Source organism: Protopterus annectens, chromosome 11.part0 (assembly GCF_019279795.1).
Source record: "Protopterus annectens isolate FY-2018-M chromosome 11.part0, PAN1.0, whole genome shotgun sequence".
NCBI classification, from domain to species: domain Eukaryota; kingdom Metazoa; phylum Chordata; order Ceratodontiformes; family Protopteridae; genus Protopterus; species Protopterus annectens.
Genome location: NC_056745.1, coordinates 1,101,535,399 through 1,101,560,658, shown reverse-complemented (window position 1 = coordinate 1,101,560,658; position 25,260 = coordinate 1,101,535,399). Strand labels below are relative to the sequence as shown.

Sequence of the window (25,260 nt, the reverse complement as noted above, 5' to 3'; positions counted from 1 at the left end):
TGTAATGTGCATACTGCTTTACTTCTGCGATGATTTAGATTTCATTTGAAAGTTTTATTTTGCATTTTACAGCACAAACCCTAATAGATATCTGTTAAACAAAGCAATGCAGTCTCGCAATGAAATTAGACTTAGCATTAAAACTTCTCTGCCCTTGAAACTCACATGCATTGAAACAACATTGAAACCCACATTCAAAGAAAATACATTTTGCCAGGGGTAGATAAAGATTAACTGTGGGCTGTTTTGAAAATCATAGGCCCCTTGAACATGAAACATACACGTGCTCTTTGATACACCTTCCTGACTGTATTACATTATATTCCTTGCACAATACAGTACAGTTGTTAGAGGGCATTTTAAATGTATTATTTTGAACATTTTTCCAGTAAACAATGAAACAAAATGCATGCACCAATGACAAAACTGCCCAATTCAGAACATTTCCATCATAAAAGTGTACTCAACCGTCTATAGTCCACCAGTATCAGTAAATATGCACAATCTCTGAAGTAGTAAAATTCACATTAAAGAAATCTGTAACTAATAAAGAGGTTGCTGCTAGCAAACAACTTTGTATGTCATTGTTTCATCTACAAATAAAGTGCCTGTTGCCCTTGAAGAATAAATTGCCTATGTTGCATGCATTAAAAAATGATAAGCTAGTAATACCGCAATAGGGAATGGATGGCAAACTGATAACAGGTTCATAGTTACTAGGTATCTTTGCCAAAAAGGACTGCAGCATCCACCCCCTTTACAACACAGTACAGTATCAGCAATACATCTATCTACTGTGGGAGTAGAACCCACAGCCTTCTGCATCAAAAGAAAGTACACTACCTGTTGTGCTATTAACAATGCAAGCAGACTTAGCATAAGCAGCACTAAACTTTTGTTCCCCTGCAGCTCTCAGCTCCTTGTAAAATCTACTCGACACTCAGCTGTATCTCTGAACTTTGCAGCACAAGAAATCTGGAAAAAGTCAAAATGTATTGGGGGAGGGGGACAAAAGGCCAAACACCAGGGACACATTTTAAACATTGCTTGTATAATGTTGGAAAGTTGCTAGAATAAAATGCTGTGTTACCACCATACATTTCACTGCCATGTCTTGAAACCAGGGGACCCTGTGCAAAACAGTCAGAGAAACATACCACTATGCCAAATCAGCTGAAACAGAGGAAGACAAACTTAAATGGCTACCATTTAGTGAATTCAGTTCTCACCATAACTGTCAACCTCTTAGCAAAAAACACCTGAAAAAAGCCAATAATGTGGGAATACAGCTGCTAAACATATACAGTGAATTCAGTTCTCACCATAGCTCTCAACCTCTTAGCAAAAAACATGTGGCCAAAGCCAGTAATGAGGGGGGGATACAGCCCCCAAACATTCAGTGAATTCAGTTCTCACCATAGCTCTCAACCTTAGCACAAAATATGTGTACGAGGCCAATAATAGGGGGATACAGTCCCAAAAATATGGGCAAATTTCAAATATCCATGTTATAAACTTAGACAATTGCTAGAATAAAAGGTTGTTTTACCATGTACTTTCTGAAGAATATGATGTCTGAAATTCAAATGCCTGTTATTTTTAAACATTTGTTAACCAGGAAACTAGTCTGACTTGGAACAAGACAAAGCCAATTTTCAGCAGAACAGGGAGAAACACTCCAGAAACATCATTGTAAGGGATGGGAGGACATGCAGACTCCACACAGAAGGCACCCCAGACAAGAATCAAACCAGAGAACCTGTAGCTGTTAGGTAACAATGCTACCAGTGCACCACTGCACTATAAACCTTTGCAAGGAAAACTGAAGATACAGAAACCACAGATTTTATGAGGAACAGAACAAATATGAGGCAAAAATCTGCAATATTTTACAAAGAGTGGTGGATAGGGAATTCAGGTCCTTGCCACCTGCATCCAAGGTACAGGGTTCAAGCCTGAGTATCTCTACCTGCCACTATGTGTTAACAGGGGCATTTCACACACACACACACACACACACACACACACACACACACACACACACACACACACACACACACACACACCCTTACCTCTCTCCTGATTGAAGCAGCAAAAACACCCTTACCTCTCTTCTGATTGAAGCAGCAAAAACACCCTTACCTCTCTCCTGATTGAAGCAGCAAAGCTCCATTGTCCAGAATGCACTCGACTGACTTCAACACTTCCATGCAAGCCACTCCACCATTGTCTGGAAACCTGTGCTTGACTGTAATGCTTCAAAGTCAACTTACCTGTCTCCTGATTGGTCCTGCGCTCCCTGCAAGAGCTTCAATTGGTCCTGTCTGCAGATCAAGCAGTCCGGAGCTCCTCTGTTCTGTGCGGTTGTCTACCGCACAGATTCCTAGGCATCTGCAGGGCAGAAAATACCTTCCCTGTATCTGGACTGCTGACTCAGGCAGTCAGAGTTTGCACAGATTCCTGGGAATCTGCAGGGCAGTCTGAGTGTGCCTGTGCGTGCACGGAAGTCCGGTACTCATAAAAGAATTTTTTTTAAATTTTATGTTTCACAATTTTTATTTTATTTGTTTCTAGTCCTGCAGTCCGATAGCACGAGCTAGCCCTGTATAAAAAACTTAACTGAAAAACACACCCTCCCAACAATGGCTAGTTCACCAGTAGTGCCAGTACCGTATCATATGCATTTTTTTTACTCTATGTAAATATATGTATGTGTGTGTGTGTGTGTGTGTGTGTGTGTGTGTGTGTGTGTGTGTGTGTGTGTGTGTGTGTGTGTGTGTGTGTGTGTGTGTGTATATATATCTTTTTTTTTGTTTTGTTTTTTTTTCTTACTATCAAGGAAGCCACTAGATGTATATTAAACAGTAATTAATATAACTCTCTTAATTTTTTTTTCTTTTTTGTGTGTGTGTGTGTGTGTGTGTGTGTGTGTGTGTATGTGTATATATATATATATATATATATATATATATATATATATATATATATATATATATACGTACATATGCATATATATGTATGTATATATATATATATATCTATATATGTATATTTATTTATTTATATACACATACATATGTATATATATATATATATATATATATATATATATATATATTTTTTTAATAGTTTAAGTAACCCCCTAGCTGCCCTAAGCAACTGGTAGAACACACAGCTTTACTTTAATTCTGTATGATGTGTCTGCTGATAGATTCTGCAGGCAGAAACAGCAGCACTTACCATAAATGGGGAATACGCGCCTGCACCCCCCCCCCCATGACAACTCACACTCATGGACAACAGGTCGTTACTGCTGTAAGTCATCATTAATTAGCTTAATCTGTTGCAATAGTACAAACTCATATACAAATCAGTTAGAAATGGCTGTGAAAAGTTAATGCAGGCATGGGATATGGTGCTTATTATACATCAGCCTTTCATCCTTTGCATTGCATAGGAGTATATTAGGCATAATGTCAAATCATACAGATATGGAATGAGTGACTGTCAGTACAAAGTTCCTTTCAAGAGATACCAGAGAGGGATGAGGCAGAAATAAATCAGTGCAGAAAGCCAAGAAAGAGAGAGTTGTAAAAAGTTAGCAGAAGTTAGCTCAGAGCTGTAGGCTGAGGAGAAATAGACTGATACATTAACAGTGCAGATAACAGAAACTGCAGGTTGGATGTGGGATTACTTACCCATGTGAACCTTAAGATAGGAAATAACTTTCGGTTTAAATGTTTCATGCACCATCTAAGTACTTCTTTTATCCATGCCTGCAGAACAAGTTCTATGTCAGCAATCAGCCTTTTGTGCCTAAGGCACTGGTGTGCACTATCAATTAAAAATGTAAATATTTCTGTCAAGCAAGTAGGAAAGGATATGCAAGTATGATCACTACATTTAACGGCTGTGCACCTTTAACTGCATGCCAAAAAAACTGATAGCTGCTACTTGAAAAAAATTACCTTTTCCTTCCAAGTATCTGGTTGAACCTCCAGCATCCTTATCAATGCATGCCACCTTGTGATGTTATTGTTTGCAGGAATTCTTTACTCTTTACTTTCATTTGGGGTTGAGAGGTTGGCATAATGGTTAATGTGTTTATCTTACAGACACAAGACGAAGGGTTTGATTCTCATGTGGGGTAATTGGCTAGACTTAAAATGGTCCACAAGGGCAGTTAGCCTAGTACTGATCTATGATACTGTGATATTAACAGAAAGATATATTACAGCATTCTTGTTGTTTACATAGATGTCCTTTTCTACAAATCAAAAACAGCTCTTTCTTAACTATTTCTGCCTGTTCTATCAGGAACTGCAAAGAAAGCTGTCATCACTAGATACGTGTCAGATGAGAGAGCATTAAAGGAAGCTGCGGATAGAACAGGGTGCAATTATTCGAGCTAACTGAGTTCCCAATTTACAAAAAGTGAAATGTTATTTTCTCATTCCAGTTTTATGTCAGTTGAAGTTTCAGTTCAAAAAGAGTGGGACAAGTATTGGTACTGGTGTGAATTAAGCACTCAGTTTTTGCTTTAAGATTTCTGGAAGTGCAGGGAGACCTGTTGCTAGAAATGAAGGGAGAGCTGCATTGTTCATAGCTGACAATGTGCTGCTACCCAAGCAAGTTAAGTACATAGCTCACAGCTGTCCCTGATTTTACAGAATGCAGCTGTTATGCACTAATATTTTTTGTCTCAGTAGGGCATTGCTGAAAGAGATAACAGGGAGAGCTGTTCACTTTGTTTACACTATTGTTCGCTCTTTTTTGGAGAGGCGGATGTCTACAAATACAACAACAACACTAATGCTTAAAAAAGAAGTTATGTCTTACCATAACGTTCCATCTGTGTGTTGATCTTCGTTCATTCATTACTGATGGGTTATCAGTTCCATCCTCAAAACCGTGCTGGCCAATATCAAGCTCGCATCAGCCAAAAACTCTTGAGCCAAGGTCCTACTCAGAATGCTGTACTCCCTGTTACCACAGATTGAGTTTGCAAGTTGATAGATAAAAGTAGAGGCTACCTCTGGTCATAACAGACCTACCAGAAAGGAGAACATGAGATCAACCAAAAACCTCCAGATGGGGGATGGAGGGTGAGAAGTAATGAATGAATGAAGATCAACAACACAGATGGAATGTTATGGTAAGACATAACTTCTTTATCTGATGTTGTTAATCTTCGTTCATTCCTTACTGATGGTACAGAGTCCCCAGCTACCTGTATTCCTGGGTGGCCCTCATGGAAGGACATTCTTGAACACCATGGAACCAAAGGAAGCTCTACCTCTGGAGGCCAAGTCCAATCTGCAATGAAGAATAAATGTATGAGGTTTAGCCCAAGTTGCAGCTGAGCAAATATCATTGAGGGAAGTCTTAGCATGGAAGACTGTTGAAGTTGCCATAGATCTTGTGAATGTGCTTTGACTCTATGAGGCAAGATGAGATTGTTTTTGTTGTAGATAAAGGTGATACAATTTCTCAACCATGAAGCCAGTGTAACTTTTGATACAGGATGACCCCATCTAGGTCCAGAAAAAGCCATAAACAGTTGGTCTGATTTACTGGTATATTTTGTTCTGTCCAGATAAAATCGTATTTGCCTATGAACTTCCAAGGAGTGCAAGCAATACTCTCCCTTGTTCAAATGGTTAGGAAAGAATACTGGGAGATTAATAGACTGGTTGATAGATCAGTCTGACACCACTTTTGGTAAAAAGGTAGAATTGGTTCTCAGTGATACCCTAGCCTTATGGAAAATAAGATAAGGAGGTTTGATGCATAAGGCCTGAAGTTCTGACAATTGTCTGGCTGATCTGATTGCAATCAGAAACAAAGTTTTCCAAAAGAGATATTTTACATCACAAGAGGACGCAGGTTCAAAGGGTGCAGCTGTTAAAGCTTGCAGAACCAGAGCCAAATCCCAAGGTTGTACAGGTTCTCTGAAGGGATGTTTTAGGTGGAATAACCCCTTTCACAAAAGTCTTACAGAGTCTGTGTGACATAAGTGAAGAATCTTGAAAACCAATATGAAAATTTGAGATGGCAGCTAAATGTACATGGATAGTAGAGGCAGACACCCCAGAGTGGAAAATATGTGACAAGTAATCTAATACTACCAAGACAGGGCTGACAAGGGGTCTATTTGCTTATCTGCTGCCCATACAGAGAACTTATTCTATTTGTTAAGATAGATTAGTCTGGTGGACAATTTATGAGATGCAATAAGAAAGGTTTTCATGCCTGGCAATCATAAGAAGTGGAGAAACCAAGCTGTCAGCTTCAGGGTTGTTAGATTGGGGTGAATCAGACCCTGTGGATGAGAGATCAAAGTTGGTGATGGATTGATGATCCATGGTTGATCTAGCGGGTGAGGCCAGAGGAAGGGAAACCAGACTTGTCGAGGCCAATATGGAGCAATGAGGGTAGCTTTGCTCTTCAACTGTCGTGCTTTCTTTAGAAATTGGGAGATGAGGGGAAGAGGTGAATAGGCATAAAGAAGACCTGAGAGCCAAGTGTGGACTAGAGCATCCCTTGGTGACTGTCCTCGAGGAGGGATCAGGGCAAAGTAGTTGCTACACTTGTAGTTGGTTGGGAGGCAAATAGGTTGCAGCAAGGCTGGCCCCAGTGGTGGAAGATTTTTGCCACTATCAGAGGATTGAGGGAGCATTCATGATGCTGTAAAATGTATCTGCTCAATTTGTCCGCTATCATGTTGGAGCTCCCGGGAATGTGCATTGCAATCAGAAAGCTGTTGTGAGCTATCACCCATTGCCATATTTTCAAGGCCTCTCAGCATAATGGGTAAGATCTGGTGCCCCCTTGTTTGTTGATGTACCAGACCAGTGACATGTCTGATTGGATCGCAATAGTCCCTGACGGAATGGTGGAGTGAAATGCAAAAGGGCCTCTGTCTCCGACCAGGTGCCCTGGACCGAGTTTCCCTGACATAGCCCCCCCACCCCATCAGGGAGGCATCCGTGGTCACTGTGGCTATCGGTAGATGGGGGGTGAAAGGGTGAGACCATTGTTGGGGATTTCAAGACGTCCACCAGAGTAAATCTTGTTTGCATCTCTGAGTCACACTTATTTGAAAAGACAAAGGATGTTGTAGAGGGTACCAATGAGTGAGAAGTAGCCATTGAAAAAGTCTCATGTGGAATCTGGCTAGGGGAACAATGGTGATTGAAGCTGCCATTGACCCCAATAGGTGAAGTACAGATCGAGCTGGGGATTTGTGGTGACAGAGCAACGGTTGAACTTGTTGTCTTATACTCTGAAGTCTGTGTTCTGGAAGGGATGCTGTGCAATTTCTTGGGTCCAACAGTACCCCTATGAATTATAAAGTCTGAGTTGGGGTTGTGTTGGATTTCTCCCAGTTTATAGTGATTCCCAGCTGTTAAGAGAGTATACTTCAGGCCTTCTTCCAGTAGAAGCTTGGTGGGGGCAGTAAGGAGCCAGTCGTCTAGATATGGAAATGCCTGGAATTCTTGAAGTCTCAAGTAAGCGATAACCACTGCCATACATTTTGTGAACACTCTGGGGGCTGTAGAGAGACCAAAGGGCAGGGCTTGAAACTGGTAGTGACTGGCTCCTATATGGAAGCAGAGGTATTTCCTTGAGCGTTTGTCCATCTTTATGTGGTAATATGCATCTTGAAGACCTACAGAGCACATCCAATCATCTTCTTCCAGAAGAGGAAGGATAGACTGAACTGTGACCATCTGGAATTTCTCTGTTTTTACAAATTTGTTTAGTGTACTGAGATCCAGAATTGGTCTCCAGTCCCCTATTTTTTTGGCACTAAAAAGAACCTTGAGTAAAATCTGGATCCTATCTGGTCTGGGGGGACTGTCTGGATGACTCTTTTTTTGTAGCAGCTGTTTGATTTTGTGTGCTGCTGTTTTCCTTTGACTGGGTGGAGCGTCAGGTAACACTCTTGATGAAATTGGTCAAAGATGGAAGGTGATGTGATAGCCTCTGGATATAATCCATTGTACTCAAGAGTCAGTTGTTATCTTTTGCCAGGCAGCAGGGTACAAGAAGAAACAACCCTCGACTGCTTCCATAGCTTAGCAGTTGGGCAACGCTTCAGGAACGCTGATAGAGTTGGCCAGAGAAAGAATTTCTGGAACCCTGGTTTCACAGACCCCCTCTGCCCTGAAAGTGGTGTCTTCCATTGGACTTTCCCCCTCTGCCTCTAGGGGAAAACTCGGGACATATATCCCAGAAAGAACCCTGTGATTTCTTCTGCCAGATCTTTCCGCTCCTCTGATTTCTGGAATAGAATCGCTGAGGAGTGGAGTGTCTTGACACCAATAGCAGACAGGGTCTTGCCATCTTGTTCACACCATGCCAGCGTATCCTTGACTTTAGGGCCAAGCAAAGAAGTGGCCTCTATGGGGGCATTCATGAAGGAAGCCTTAAAGGAGTCTACAAAGTCACAAAAGTGCATCCAAGCATGTCATCTGATGATTATACCTGCGCCTGCCGCTCTAGCTGCCCCTTCCGTTGTGTGAGAAATAAGACGCATAGAAGAGTTGGAAATGGACTCTAGTGTGGCTATCTGAGAAGCCACATTATTATGGACTTCATCATAAACAGCTCCTGCCAAGGTTTCAGAGAGTTGGTTGATAAGATCTCGCTGAAGCCTGGTAAAATATGCCAAATAATTCAAAGAAGTTACGGTGAAGATCAATGAAACAAACACATGCTTCTCTAATCTGTCAGTCGCCTGGGACTCCTTGTTGGGAGGACAGACAGTTTGTCTCTCTTCTGCCAAATCCTTCTTAGTAGCAGCTGCCACCACCATCGCATCTACTGGGAGACCACGTGACCAGTGGGGGTGCTCTCTGGCCTCTTAGGTATCGCTTCCATGATATCAGGAGCCTTCCATGCATGCTGCACGATGAGCTGGATGAGCTCATCAGCAGGCGGGGTGACCCAGAAGGTAGGGGGCTGAGTACAAAAAGCTTGCAGGAATATGGATCCCTCAGAGGAAGGATTAGAGGGCTTCCAGACACCCCTCTGTCTAAGGATCTCACGGATGTCACCAAATGACACCTCATCAGAGGGTGACCATGGGGACCCTTCCCCATCATCAAAATCTGTATCTTCAGTCAATGACTCCTTATTAGAGTCCATGTGCTTTCAATTGCATGATGCTTTGCGGGGCGCTTCCTCAGTTAGAGGTTCTGGGGAAGACTGCAAAGAGGGGGGTCTCCTGAGGAGGAGAGACCTGAAGCTCTTGTTCCTGGTGTCCAGAGGTTGAAGCCTGTGGCAGTTGCGGCACAGAGGTGGGAGAGGACTCTGACAAATGAGCTTTGCCAGCTGAGGCAAGTACCATTTCCATGGCCTGGAAGGCTGGCCCGCCCAAGGAGGGATAGGAGCTCAGAACCGAGCATGACAACCTTGGAACTGGAGTCACTCCCTGCCCCAATGAACCCGCCCCCAGACCAGGAGTCTCAAGAGGACCGTGAACCGTGAGAGAGAGAGCATCCCTGGAAGGTGCCATAGAAGAAATTGGCATGAAGCCAGGAATACCCTCCCAAATGGCACATCCACTGGCCTGAGAAGAGCCCAATGCCCAGTGCACTGAGGGCCACAAGGATGACTCTGGTTCCAAAGTGAGATCCACTATTGGAGTCAGAGGGAGGGATGCTGCTGTTGGAGTAATAGCAAAATACACTCACCTGAATGAGGGAACATGGACTTCGATGGTTGAGTGGGACCTCTGGCCACAAGCAACTGGTCAACAAGCTGCAACACATCCTGCTCAGAAAGACTCTTGTTTGACCTCATGGAGAAGGCTGATGGTGATTCTGGCCTTTCCAGGAAAGGACTATACTGACTGCTTGCAAAAGGATCCAATAGAGGGGAATATTTGGTCCTTGCTAGTTCAATAGGTGCAGAGCTTGGACCTGAGGAAGTCTGCACTGAAGAAAACGGTGTGTAAGAAATCTGCACCGAAGATGTCAGCGCCGTGGTAGTTGAAGGTGTCTGCACCGTAAAGGCAAAGGTCTGCCTCGATGGGTACGGTGCCATAGTGGAAAGTTTTGGCACCAGCAATAAGGACGGTGCCAAAAAGGACTGCACCAAAGTACATGGTGCCGAAAAAGTCTGCATCGTGAAGTACAGAAGAGTCATACTTGGAGCTGAAGGTGACTATTCCAATGGTGCTGAAGGGGACTGAACCTGTACTGACTGTGCCGTTAGGGGTTGCGACAGAACTGTTGGAACCATAGTTGTCTGCACCAGAAACTCCAGTGCCAATATCGATAAAGGAGATATGGCTGTAGTCAGGATCATTTGGGGCAGTGCCGAGCCTGGAGCCGACAGGGTCACAGGTGGCAGCACTGAAGTAGTCATCAATTTCACCTTCTTGTGAGTTGACTCCCTACGATCTCCAGAGGGAGAAGAAAGGAGTGACTTTGATGAAGGAGAGGAAGAACGCCTCTTGCTGGGTTTAACAGGAGGGGGTGATCCCTCTGACCCAGAAATAGTTTCATAGAAAGGAGACTTGAGGAGACCTTTCAAAATTAAGTTATTCTTCCTTTCATTGAGAGTCCTGGTAGAGAAGTTTTTACAGATCCCACATAGCAGATCTACAATCAAGTGGGAGACATTAAGACAGTAGACACATAAGTCATGGCCATCAGAAAGTGGTAACTTATGGCTGCAATCCTTACACTGCTTGAAACCAACGGAACTTTTCTTATCTGTCATAGCTGTTCTGGAGAAGAAGGACAGTAGCAAAAGGAAGAATAACAGCTGCCCAAGAAAAGGGTAAAAAGAGAAAAAGAAGGATTACCAATGATGGTAATGGAGAATTACCACAAGGTAAGAAAAGAGGGTACTAAAGGGAACGGACTAAAGGGAGAGAGTCTAAAGTATGCGATAGGGTAGGAAAATATTAGAATAAACGTTTGAGAAAATTTTAGTGTAATAATATATAAACTGTCTAAACTGTCTTTCGGCTTTTCCTGGTTAGGGGTCGCCACAGCGGAACTCTGGTCCGCTAATGATTGGCAGTAGATTTTTACGTGCTGGCTTGCCAGGCCTAACAGACAACCTTCAATGAAGGAATGCCCATTCACGCATGTCGACACACAGAAGATGCTGTAACTGAGAATCGAACATGCTACATCTAACTGTGAGGCGACAATGCTACCGCAGCACCACCACGTGTAATAAAATATAAACTGTCAAAAAATTAGACACTTAGCTGAGAGAGTGGCTTGACATGGCTGTGCAGCAAAACGGCAAACAAGATCTGAGGTAACAGGGAGTAGAGCATTCTGGGTAGGACCTTGGCTCGAGAGTTTTTGGCTGATGCAAGCTTGATATTGGCCAGCTCGGTTCTGAGGACGGAACTGGTAACCCATCAGTAAGGAATGAATGAAGATTAACAACATCAGATTACGTGTTTCTGCTAATACCACAGTACCACCAATGAAAGTAAAGACTAAAGATGAAAAGGAGAGATGGATTGCTTACTGGGGTGACATGCTGTTATGCACTTTTTTGGTAGGGCATTACTGAAATAAAATCATCAAGTAGGTTTTCATCTTCAGATGTTATTGGACTGCCATTCAGTCAATCCCCATTCAGCACATTTTTACCAGCAATAATATGTTTTATGTATACTGCTTGGCTAGTGGTGTTTTTGAAATTGTTGTTATTTTTTTTATAGCAGGACAGAGTTGCCAATGTGAAGCAGGACTGGCAGCTTCATTTTTAAAGGGTTTGCTCTTAATGGTTTTGTGGCCATGTTGTTACTATATGTAAGTAAAGGGGAGTGGGGCAAAGCCCTCATAGGGGAGATGCAGGGGGGACTTGCACCCTTCATAAACATTTGTGCTTGATTTTCCATGTTCATGAATTTCCTTGTTTATGATTTGTTAGTTCACATATTATTTATAGATTCCACTGAATGGCAAACATCCCGGCAAGCAGAACATTAGATCTTGTGTACCTGTAAATACAGAGTCTCTGATAATGTCATTACGCAAAATGTAATATTCTCCATAATCCTTGATGCCTTCTGTTGGAGCTACATAGTCTGAAATAAAACAAGCGACAACATTGTCAGTAAGTGAGAAAATACAAATTATTTTCAAGCCAAATTGTGAATTTATATGGTATATTAATATTTTTGTTAATAACCATTCATGGTTTTACACAGTACTTCATAATATTAGATAAAACTTACATGAGGGTGGCCTAATGGTTAAGGTGTTTGCCTTACAAACACAAGGTGCAGGGTTTGAGTCTCACAAGGGATAAGGCTCACAAGAGCAGTTAGCTTAGTACTAATCTATGAATTTATCTATGAATTTAAAACTTCTTACTCCTATCTGGTGCTTTGCAGATATTTATATTTCTTTGATAATACAAATGATATCTATACACATGTCCATATGTTATGCAAATATCTCATGTGTTTTCAACACAATAGCCTGGTGAAGCATCATTTCACAAGACATATTAGGAATGTCTGCTAATCCAAATACAGTGGTCAGTAAAAAAGAAAAAGTGATTTCTTTTTATGCCAACTTATGAATGTGCCATATTAATATTTCTTCAAATTACTTGAGACAAACAGAGTGTGTTTGGTATATCTTGATATGAAATGTAAGCTTATACACTGCTGCAGCAGTTACCAGTAATGGGGTACTTGGTACCATAAACATTGATTTTTTCCTAGCAATATTATGAATATATGTCATATGATAATGATTACATTAATAAATTCTGAACCTTTGAATAGTGTAGTTGTGTTTTGTGCAGATTATACCAGTATCATATATGTAGGGCAGACAAGGGTGTCATTAGAGTATCACTGGTGAATTAGTGCAGTAATAAGTATTCTCCACAGCTGATTACACAATTAATGATTCTGTGTGCTTTTTATATGGTTCTAGTTCAGCCAAGGACATCTGTGGTTGTTTATATATGCCTTGCCGGTATTTATTTTCGTAGCATTTGATTCTCACTTAAAACATGTGGTCATGGCATTCTTATTTGACTGTTCTGACATAAGTCTTAAGTTTTATCTGCTGCAATTATCATGCTACTGGAATGACTCATTTTGATGATATCATATAGAACAATTTAAAAAGTATCTTAGCTATTAAAATAACTGTATTGCGTTATTAAAATGTTTACATTGCAACTCCTTTCTCCCTCTGCCATGATTCCATCATGCTTTTCTAATGTAATGCATATGTGCATGACACTGTGCCTGCAACACATAAACAGTGCATGTAATTTAGTGTCCACGAGGCTATGTAGTTGTGGATGTATGTATTGCAGCAGGACAAGGGGGAAAGAAATATGGTTTGTCCGGTTCCCCTTCACAAGATCGAATGGATGGAAGCTCGAAATTCATAATCTCGAGACCAGAATCTCGAACTTCCATTTACTCAAAATTGTGACTGGGAACCTTAAGTTTAAAAAAATAAAAAGTTAACTTACCTTATTGCAGGGGGCCAGGTCCCCCTGTACCCTAGCAGTTTAAATGTGAATGTTTTGTGACCGCACTATAGCGGAGGACTGGAAAATCTTCCATTTTTCACTTACGCCTATAGCGCGGAATGGGAGATTTCCCTTTCCTTCACTATAGTGCGATCTCGGAGTATGTATATTTAAGTAGGGGGATGTGGGGGGTGCAGGGGGCAAAGCGAAAACATTTGAAAGGTGTTAGTTTTTTTTTGTCCCTTTCATATGTTTGAGTATCTATAAGTTTGAGATTCTGGTTTCGAGTTTATGACTTTCGAGTTTAGAGAAATTCAATCATATGAAGGGGAACCGGTGTGTCCACATGTAAACTGACAAAGTGCATTTCTGAGCTTGTTAATGTTTCGCTAAGAATGGCAGATGGAATGTTTCAAATGTATAGATGGCCAACAATTATTCCCAAGTGGTAGTAGTTGAAAGAATTCCATTACCCTAAGGCCAATTAAAGCACAGAATGGGAGGGAGGTTGGTGTAATGGTTAAGGTGCTTACCTATGAAACACAAGGTGCAGGGTTTGATTCTGTCATGGTAGTACTAACCTATGAACCTATGAACCTATGAGCATATAGACTTGAGTTCTGTATGCAGTGAAAGCAGATTTAGGCATATTATGTGTGCTAATTTAATCCCTAAAATGGTCTAACAAACATTGACTACAAACTGAAGAATGGCACAATGCTCCAAGTAACAGTTTATATGGGTAGCTAAGAGCAGCTTGGTGCTCCACACTATATACAAGAGTAATGTCAGGCCTTTGTACTATATACATTTTATTGTAATATCATTATTGGCAATCTTCATCAAAACAAGAGAAAGGAAAAATAGATGTAATTCACACAAGTATTTATCTTCATCTGTTAAGTTGTTATTTTGTATCATGTCACATAATGTTTACAATCAGTATGAATCTTTCATGTTGTTACTTAAACCACAGTAATAATTCATTTTGTCATTTCTTGTGATGTTCCTTTTGATTCCAGTTTGAAATAAGTATTTAATGTCAGGTTAAATGTACGCCAGTCTAGCATCTACTAATATATAATTTTTGCGTACAAATTGTCCTTTTTCATGACTGACATTTTTCAACAAATACAGAGTATTATCATGATGCAAACATTTTCTTATTCTGAAAGATGAACTTCCCTTTTTTGACCTTTGCTTTAATGCCTCTCAGTTGTATCTCTTCCCAGTTTAACTAATTTTGAACAATCATTCTTCCTGTGAAGGTTTCTGAGGCCTGTACTTCTCTAGCATAACAAAGTACCCTGGTATGACGAAATCTAATTGAAGAAGACTTTCAAGAGTTATGCAAGCATTTGCCCTAGCTATTGCCTTCATATTTATTGCCTATATGAGTCCTGGGTCCCTCATCCATGGTCACTGATATTAATGAAAGTGCGTGTTATTCATTGATCAGATTAAGACATCTTAAAAAGATAAAATAATACTTCTTTTTGAGGCTGTATCTATAGACGTCTAAGAAATTATGTAAGTTGCTGTCAACTAAATAGAAAAATGAAAGAGCAACTCTTTGCAAATGATGTCTCAAGTCATCAGTAAAAAAATGAAAGGTTTGCAGAAGCTGAGCAGATTTCAGTACTTTCCTGAACAAATGTTTCCCTGCATTTTGATATCCTTTAAATTGAACTGTACTGTATTTCTCCTCTGTGAATTTGCATATGTCATTACATTTCAAGCTCTTGTACCAGTGGTAGGGATAAATATTGTTCTTGTAGACTGGATTAAAGTGAGCAAGAATGGTAATATAAAGCAAATGCTTATTTCTAAGTGCTGCTAGTGGGATCAAAATAAGAAGGATCACCAAACTAGTAAGATACAAGAGCAAACCAAACATATGGAAGCTGAACAAAGGAAAGGATAACAGAAAAAAACGGGAATTGCTGAGAAACAGCACGGAGTGAAAATTAACAATCTGCACAATTAGAAAATAATCAATGTGTTGAGGTTTCAACAACAGAAACGAAACAGTTTATCATAACAGTGAACTGGAAAAGTGAAGATTTGAATTTTCAAATCCCTTCATTCATGCACACTCATCACTTTGTTCAGTATTGGTGTAAGTTATGGGTCCAGTGTCAGGCCTGACGATCAGAGCTTTTCACCCTTCCCCCTTTCAGCTGGGTGAATTCATTAGCTCTTCAATAGGGAGAGCAGTCCATACTCTCCTCAGTGCTTTCATGACGCAGTATAAGAAGGAAGACGTATTATCAATGAGAGTGCCGAATATCATCAGTCAGTCAGTTTGGCATGCTTACAGAGTACACATAGGTGTTTCATTGGAGGAAGCATTTTCTCTACTCTCTCCTATTATTTATTTGTAGAAGTATAACTCTGTGGGTATTAGGTAATGATATTAGTTTCTAAAGTTACCATGTGTGTTTCTCACAAAATGCCAAATCCCCTAAAAAAGATTTTCCAAGTCATTACTTATTTTGTTTAGGGGGAACACCGCAATATTTCATATTGTCTGCATTATGGTAAGTTCACCCAGAAAATCTTCACATGGAGAGCAAAATTCTCCAAGATTATTTGCTTCAGTACAGATTACAAGCCTTGCCCCAGGCTGCCAAGATGTTAGCCAGAATTTGTTCCTTTTTACCCTTGGACAATAGTTGCTTCCTCTTGTTGTAAAGACTGTTGATACAGGATGTCCACCAGACATGTTTGTGTTTCTTTGAGGAGCAGGTTTTAGTTCTGTTGGGTATGGCTGAGTCCATGCAGTTGTACAGGTGCTTGTATACTGCACTGGCATACTGCTCAGCATAGTTGTCTGCATCTTATGTGGGGGGTGGTGGTGTGAAGTTACAGATACCCTCCCTTAGGAGGTTGTAGTCAGCTTTTGGGAAGTTTTTTAGCCTGGTCATGGCTAGGGGGTTGGGTGGGATAGAGACTTCGAATGAGACAGACCAATGATCTGATCTCACCAGGAAAGAACATACTATGGGAGTGGTGCAGCGGTCGCTCATGCTGGTAACAACCAAGTCCAGTATGTTATCTCCCCTTGTGTTGGATAAGACCAGCTGATCTAGTGTGCTAGAACTGACAAAGTCAAGGAATTGTTGAGTGACTGCAGTAGTGCAGGAATAGTTCACCCAGTCTATGGTGGGGTAGTTGAAGTCACCAAGGATCAGGGTGTTGGGGATACCTTGATGGAGTAAGTAGGTCCAGGTAGGAGGTGTGGGTGTCCTAAGACATGGAGGGGGGGTCTATATCTGGCTTATAACTTAAATGGGTGTCTTGCCAACTGTCAGTTACACTTGGAGTAATTCCAGTGCATCATGTTGGTAAACCAATCTGGAGGTATGCCTGTCCTTAATGAAGATAGAGACTCCACCACTCTTAGTCTTTCTGACCTCATTTTTGGGTCAGAAAGTGTGGAATGAGATATAGCCTGGTAAGACAGGGGTGCTCTCTGCAGCCCTGAACCAAGTTTCCATGACTGCACAGACATCGGCATCTTCCAGTGTGAGGAGAGCCTCCAGAGAGTGCATTTTCAGATTAAGGCTCCTAGCATTGAGCAGCATGACCTTCAATTTGCTTTTTGACAGATCTTTTATGTTGGAAGATTTGTCTTTGGGACATGGCCTAAATATCTGAATCCTAGGACATCTGTTTGCTATAAACTTCAAAACACCTATAATGTGTTATAGTGGCATTCACTTCAATGTACTAATTTTAAAAATCTTTATTTTTTTGCTTTGGAGAAAGTCAGATTAGGAGAGAGAAAGTCATGTTTTTGGATTTATTACATCCCAGAGAGATGCACTGGCAAATTTTGTTAGGTATTTTTACACACCAGGACTGAACAATGTTGTGAGTTTAAAACTAGAATTGAAAACAATGGCTATTAGGTAGAATTTGTGTGTCTTGTCCTGTGACTCATATTATACAACTTCTTCTGTTTTTACATTTGTACCTATACTTAAATGTATTGCATAGTATTTTCATTGTATCAGTATCAGCATCAACCCTCCATCTTTTTTCTTTTGTACATGGGGTCAGGGAATTACATCAAGAGTGACCATCACCTTGAGACAAAGTTCACACAGATGTGTTTTAGTCTTTTGTTTAGACCTATTCCTTCCAATTTGCTGCTTCTCAGTATCTTTCTGAGCTGAGACTGAAATTGATCTGTTTTGATTAGTGTTTTATCCCAAACAAGTAAATAAGTTAATAAATTAATCTGTGACTGTTGTTTTTCAGCCATGTGATATTATACTGGTTTCATAAAACAAACTGTATTTTGTATTAAGGCGAATCTAATGAAGTTCAGTTTAAGTTTGTGGATGAAATTTTTACTTGCTTATAATAAAGTTTTTTTTTTTGTTTGTGATCTTTGATTCACATGTGTATGTGGTGTTTGTCAAAGCATGGATTGTCATATCACACATTGCTGGAAATGTTTTCAGTGAATCCTACTTTGTCACCAAAGCTCATTAATAGAATGTACAGTGGAAGTAGGTCTTGCCAGCACCCCCAAAACCCATTCATAGTTATAGATCACTAATACACTGCTGATGCAATGCTTTTTGACAGACTCCAGTGGATGGTATTTATGTGGTTAAGTGGGGACCCTATCAGTTCAGCAAAAAAATCAGTTCAGTGAATGGCATTTTCAGTGCACTTACACTGAACATGCCATTCGTCGAACTGTTCATACTGAGTTTGTGGTACAGCGAGGAAGAGGAAATTTGCACTTTCATCACTGTAGTGCGATCTTGGAGTTGGTATATATAATTAGGGGGGATGTGGGGTGCAGCCCCCCACATGAGCGGAATTCACTGAATGGCATTTCTGATCAAATGCCGTTCGTTGAAATTTCACTTTGATGAAGTGATATATATCCGGTTGAGTGTATGTTTGGTGAAGCAGATGTGATGTTAGAAGGCAGAATTTCTGTTGGGTATGGCAAGTGGGGGTCTATATTACCTTATCGAAAACCATAATATCGAATGGCTTTTCATCGAACCATAAAAGTCAAAAGCTGAAAATAGCGAAAATGCGAATGAGCGAATTCTTTCCCTGGGAAAGACATTGCTAGCCCTACCACCAACTACACACTAATCTAAACATAACAAAGTGGTGAGCTTTTCCCCCACACCCCCTAACTAAATATACAAACTCCGAGATCACACTACAGTGGGGAAAAGGACAAACTCACAAGGATGGTCGAGCAGTTTCTTTCCCAGGGAAAGAATTTGCTCATTCGCATGTTCTTTCCCAGGGAAAGAATTTGCTCATTCGCATTTTCCCTATTTTGAGCTTTCGACTTTTACGGTTTGATGAAAATTCATTCGATATTACAGCTTTTCAATAAGGTAATATAAACCCGGTAAGTGGGTTGTTTGGTTATTTGTTTTTGGAATGCCAAAAGTGTTTGGTTTCCCAAATGTTTAGCGTTTGTGAGTGTAAATAGGTGTGTAAGCATTTGCAGGTTAGGTATAGAGTAAAGGCTAGAGTAGGTGAAAGGTTTAGTGTTGTGCATGTGATTTTGTTTGCTCTTTGTGTGTGAACAGAAGGTAAGTGTGTGTGCAAGTGTTACACATTAGAGTTAGAGATAGGTTAGGGAATAGATTCGGTGTTGTGCATGTAGGTTCATGTTTATTGTATGTACATGACTGTCTTGTTTAGTGGTAGTATTGCAGAAAGGGTTTTTATAATGTAAGATGCCCACCATCCACATTATTAATACATGATAACCCTAAAACTTACCTTTTCCTTGCCCTAACCCTAACACTGCATCATAACTTATAAGAACTTTTTCTGCAACAGTACCACTGTTCAAACAGATTTGGTCTGAATGTGGTGGTGAGGTTTTTGTTCATGGAACACAAAATGAATATGTTTATTTCCTTTTGCAGTCTTGTGTTGTTTTATTTATTTATTTTTTTCCTTGAGTTGCTTTTTTTTTTTGAAACACAACCAGTGAACAGGTGTAACTCTATGCTTTTGCATTTCAAAAGTTAGACATAAACTCACATATGTAAAACAGCAACAGTGGTACACAAACTGGATACAAAACCACTCAAAATTCCAGCACCATGAAGAGAAGAATTGTTTATTCATTAGGGCATCCAAACTCCTGCCTCACAACAGATGAAGGTTTTGCTATATTTTTTTCAGATTTCTGAGATTACAAAGATGCTACATATAAATAAAATCTAATCAAGCATATGACTCAGACAGACAAATCATGAAATTATTTTCTACATTATAGCTATATATATATATATATATATATATATATATATATATATATTATATATAAGGGTGGTCGCGGTGGTGCAGCAGTTAGCATTGCTGCCTCACAGCAAGAGGTTCTGCAGTTCAGTCCTCTGCTGGGGTGCCTTCTGTGTGGAGTCTGCATGTCCTCCTTGTGGTCACGTGAGTTTCCTCCGGGTGCTCCAGTTTCCTCCCACATCCCAAAGACATGCTGTAGGTGGATTGGACACTCTAAATTGACCCTAGGTGTGAGTGCATGCATATGTATGCCTTCTGTGGAAGGTTGGCCACCGGGCTGGCAACTTGACACTGCAAAACTCCACTGCCAATCATGAGTGGACAGGTGATCCGCTGTGGCAATCTCTAACTGGGAAAAGCCGAAAGAAGAAGAATATATATATATATATATATATATATATATATATATATATATATATATATATATATATATATATAGTATTAAATTCATTTATAAGGTGTTATGCTATCTAGCAAACAAATTATCAAATATTGTTCTAAAATCCTAACATTGATTTAATCAATAAATCCACATTTTGAAAACAGTCCATAAGATGTATAGAATTCTGCTTTCCTCTAGTGGGCAAAATAAATAATGCAGGTTCCAATATTTTAATTTGGCAGCTGTTGATTCTATTATCATTGTTGCATATTCAAAATATACCTATAGATATATGTGCGTGTGTGTGTGTGTGTGTGTATGTGTGTGTGTGTGTGTGTGTGCACGCACACACACACACACACACACACACACACACACACACACACACACACACACACACACACACACACACACACACATACTAGCATTCAATTTTATTGCCAAAAGAGTTACCTATACTCTAGATAAGTCTCCCATTCAACATCTTTTGGATTTATGATTACTTTATCTATTATGCCAAACATAAAAAAGTTAAACCCTGGACATTTAGTAGGATGCTTGTACAAAGTACTAGTTCTGTTATGGGTAGAGATGCCATACCTATTCTGATAAATTATTTTTCTAAGGCCTTGTTCAGTCTCCCTTATGTAAAACAAAGGACATGTGATACATTTAGCAAGGTAAACCACCCTGGTTGTCAAACAATTCCCTTTCAAAAGTTGTACTTTAATATCATTAATAACCAACTGTTCAACCTGTAGAATATATATGTGCACATATTGTTTGCACTGTCCACATTTCACAGTACATTGTCTGCAATGTCCACCTTTCACAATACATTGTTTGCACTGTCCACATTTCTCAGTACCACCCTTTTTCATCCCTAGCTGCTCTTTCCCCCCTTTTTCAAAAATGTTTTTAATCATTTTCATCTTACTTACAAACTTAGGCTGGCCACCAACTGCCAAATATATTGTGGTGTTACTTCTAAGTATAGTCCATTTTTTCAGTAATAGATTTCATTTCATAATATTCATTATTATATTCTAAAATCATAGCTGTACCATAATCAGAAATACAGTCCTTCCTAGTATTAGGAATGTTTCCTAACCCAATACCAAGTAATGGCTTATATTTAGTCTCCCTTAATTGCATAACTTCCTCCACAACCTTCTCAACCATGTGCTTAGGGTAGCCCCTATCATAAAACATGTTTTTTAACTTACCTATTTCTTCAAAAAAAGGCTCCTGTGTCAGAAGTCATTCTGGCCAGCCTAATTGCCAGTCCTTTAGCTAGGCTTCTTTTCTGTGTCAAAGGGTGAGAACTAGAATAACGTAAATAAATATTACTGAAAGTGGGCTTCCTGTAAATACTCATCCTAAACTTTAAGTCTTTAATATGGTGGTATTCAGATAATTAACCCTTTCTTTCTGATAGCAAACTGCAAACTGTAAAAAATCTGTAGTACAATGCAAAAAAGCAATAAACTCTTTAACATGCTCTTCCAACCCAATCCATAAGATAAAATATCATCTAAATTTCGCAAATACATTCTACAAAGTTTAATAAATTCACATTTAAATACATAGAATGTATGCAATTATTATCCAAAACCATTGTCATATATTCTTCTATCAATTTAATCTCATTTGTATCAAGAAATGTTATCATAAATAGACCTTCATAAAAATATTCCATTCCTTTCACAATAGGGATACAAGAGAAAACATCAATGTCAATGGTTAAGAATCCTACATCTTTTTCTCATAAATCCCATAATTCTTCCTTTATCCACCCAAAAAGTCCTTTTAATTTTGTGGGAATCAGTAATTCATATAATTCTGATGTGAGGTTGTGACGGTTATTCCTGTGGGTCCTTGACCCCATTAATCCTGTTGTAGGTCTTTAAATTCATTTCATTTTGCTGAATCCATTATGTTGGTTCTTTTGCTGGGAGCTGTAACACCAATAGTCTTGCTGTGGGGCTAGCTCACATAATACTGCAGTAGTTGTGACTTTGTTTTTCTTTCTTTTTTGTGGGGTCTGTCATTCCATTAGGCCTGCTATCAGAGGTGTAGCCCAGCTCCCTGTGCCTGTCCCACCAACTAGCTCCTCGTCTGCTTAGCTCTTCGAGTGAAGAGCAAAAAAAAAAAAAAAAAAATGCAGGATTATGTGACTTCTGTGACCCCCCCCTCCCCAAGCTATTCTGACAGCAAGAAAAAAAACAGCCATTCCTTGTACTGGCACACCAACCAGGTGGCCAGATGCATGACACCCCCCCAGCTCGCTTCTACCCCAGACAGTCAGATCCTGTTTCTGTGCCCCTGTGTGTGTTTGTCTCTCTATGCCCCATACATGTGTGTCTCTGTGTGTGTCTGTCTGTCTGCATCTCTGTCTCTCTCTGCCTGTTTGCATGTATGCATGTGGTCTGTGTGAGTGCTAGACTGAACAATTGCTGATATAATAATGATGAGCTATTCAATAATTATCAGACAAAATATGCAGACCTCCTAGAACTACCAGATTATACTGACTTATCTAGTAACAGATGTATGTAGTACAGTCAACATAGTTTTCCAGCTGCTTGCAGAGTAGCAGTGTAGCTACAATAATTGAGTCAAAATTAGCAATGTGCACTTCACTGAATGTGACTCTATAAATGTGTTTTTGTCAAGTCAAAATTTACCATAATAATTTTTTCACTGGTTAACTCAGTAGCTGGGATGACCCAGGAAATGTTATCAGCCATCACACGTGCCACAGGCAAAAAGTTAAAATATAGAGCTATACCAATGCAGAGACAGAGTCATACAGACGTGAAGTTTTTTTTTCCTTTTTTGCACTTGCTACCTGTTGATCATTAGCCCTTTCCTGACAAATAGACCCTCTCATTCCCCATCACTGGGCAAAAGGTCAATACTGTCAGGGGAAGTTTGGCTATTTTTCTCATTGCTGGCCCTAATCCCCTGCACATACTTGCTATAAGAGAGATGGGGGATACCGGGCCATAGTAAGGACGCCATCTCTCTCTGCTCCTTGTAGCCAGGCTACACATGAGGCATTTACATTTCAGAGACATACATTACTATGGAGTAGTATGCATTATCATTGGTTAGTGTGCATTATCATGGGCTGGTATAGATTACCATGGGTTAATATGCATTATCACGGGTTAATATACACTATCATGTGGAGAAAGTAAAGCCATGTGTTAGTAATCATTATCATTAGTTAGTACACATTAGAGAATGGGTGAAGTATACATCTTAACCCTGATTGGAGAATGAATGTTCTTCAACAGGGTGTTAATATACAGATAATGACTGGTACAAAAGCAAGCCTGCCCCTTCACAGCACAATATTAAGGTATCATGAAGCAAGGACAGAAAGAAATGCAAACTGACATGAGCAGAACGTTTTTAAAAAAGTAAGCAAAGAAAAAAAAAGTAATGCATGCATGTTTGTGTGTGTGTGTGTGTTTGCATGCATGTGTGCATCTTTGTGTGTGCTGAGGGGTTTGTGTGTGTGCATCCCTGTGAATCTCTGCTTGTAAGAGAGAGAGAGTAAGAGAGAATGAAAGAGAAAATGACAGTGGGAGCACGAGGATAACACAGACAGAGCATACCAACTCCGTATGTATTATCCAAGCAGTAAGAAATATGAAACCTCAGTGTCTGGCTTTATTGACTGACTTTAATTCTCAGTAATTTACCATGAAATAAACATTCTTCTATGGACAAAGCAGATCTATACAGCAAAGTCAGGGACAGTTAAGAGACATAGGGCAGGCATTGCAATGCCTTGCATTCTGTTTTTTTTTCATTCATTTGATCACAATGAGACATCTGGGCTATATTTGCTCAAAAAGTGTAACTGCTAGGAAACTGTGTGTGTGTGTGTGTGTGTGTGTGTGTGTGTGTGTGTGTGTGTGTGTGTGTGTGTGTGTGTGCGTTTCCATCTATATGAGTGTGAGTCTGTCTGTGCTTCTGAATGCATGTCCATCTGTGTGGATATTAAATATTTCCATAATGTATTTTTCATATATGAAGTACTTCTTCCAACAAAAACTACAAATGCTATAGCAAATCTGAAACATAATGCGGAGGAATTATTTTACATCAAAACTATAAAAAAAATATATTAATAAAAAAATGAACGCAAAACAATTGAACAGATTGCCAATTCTCTGAGTGCACTAATGCCCTCCAGGGTGAGCGTTACAAGGAATTAATGTTCTTCCAGGGGTTGTTAGGCCTAGGCATGCATTAATTCCCTGATAAAGCCCATCCTATTCGTCAGTGTTGCTTGCTTATCATGAGTTAGGCTACATTATCATAGGATAGTATACATTATCAGGGGATACTATACATTATCATGAGTTACTGTATATTACCATGGGTTACTGTACAATATCATGGGTTAGTATTCATTACCATAGGTTTGTATACATTACCATGGGTTAGTATACATTATTATGGGCTAGCATATGTTATCATGAGTCTACAACATTTACAAATGAGGGGGGTACAGAGGGAAAGCAGAAGCAGAGGCTGTATCAAGGCAACATTCTTTTTTCCATTTGCTGCTATAGCATTAGAATGTATTATATCAGAAGAGGAGATGGAGGGGGTTCCATTAACATGTGATAGTAATGGGAGCTGTGCAATCATATAAAATACATATTTATTGATGTGGTGTACTGTATTCATTCCAATGGCAATATACAAGCCTTTACTCAGTGATCTGATCATTGTAACTTGCAGAATATCACAGGATGGAGACTGCATTAGGGTCAGAAGGAGATAGGGGTTGCCATTTGAATGTGTTTTACAGTATGTGATCCCATCTCATGCCCACAGGTAAATGCATAACCTTCAATGGATTGTAGATACACTTAAAGTTGTTTTGTAATGTGTGGCAAATTTAAGAAGTGAATGATTCAACCCATTTCAGAAGTCAGAAGTTGTGACATAAGCAAACTAACTTCTCAAGAATTAAAGAGATGCTGAAAGGACTGGATGGATGATGTGGGTCCTAACGTAAACCAGAATGTACCACTACTTGAGTTTTACTAAATGCTAAATTATAA

At 39.8% G+C, this 25,260-nt stretch overlaps 1 protein-coding gene across 4 annotated transcripts in view; it reads left to right on the top strand.

The window, feature by feature from the left end:
* The window catches only part of PTPRO (protein tyrosine phosphatase receptor type O), a 1,723,724-nt gene that overhangs the window by 1,538,021 nt on the left and 160,443 nt on the right, over positions 1–25,260 (top strand). The window lies entirely within an intron of this gene.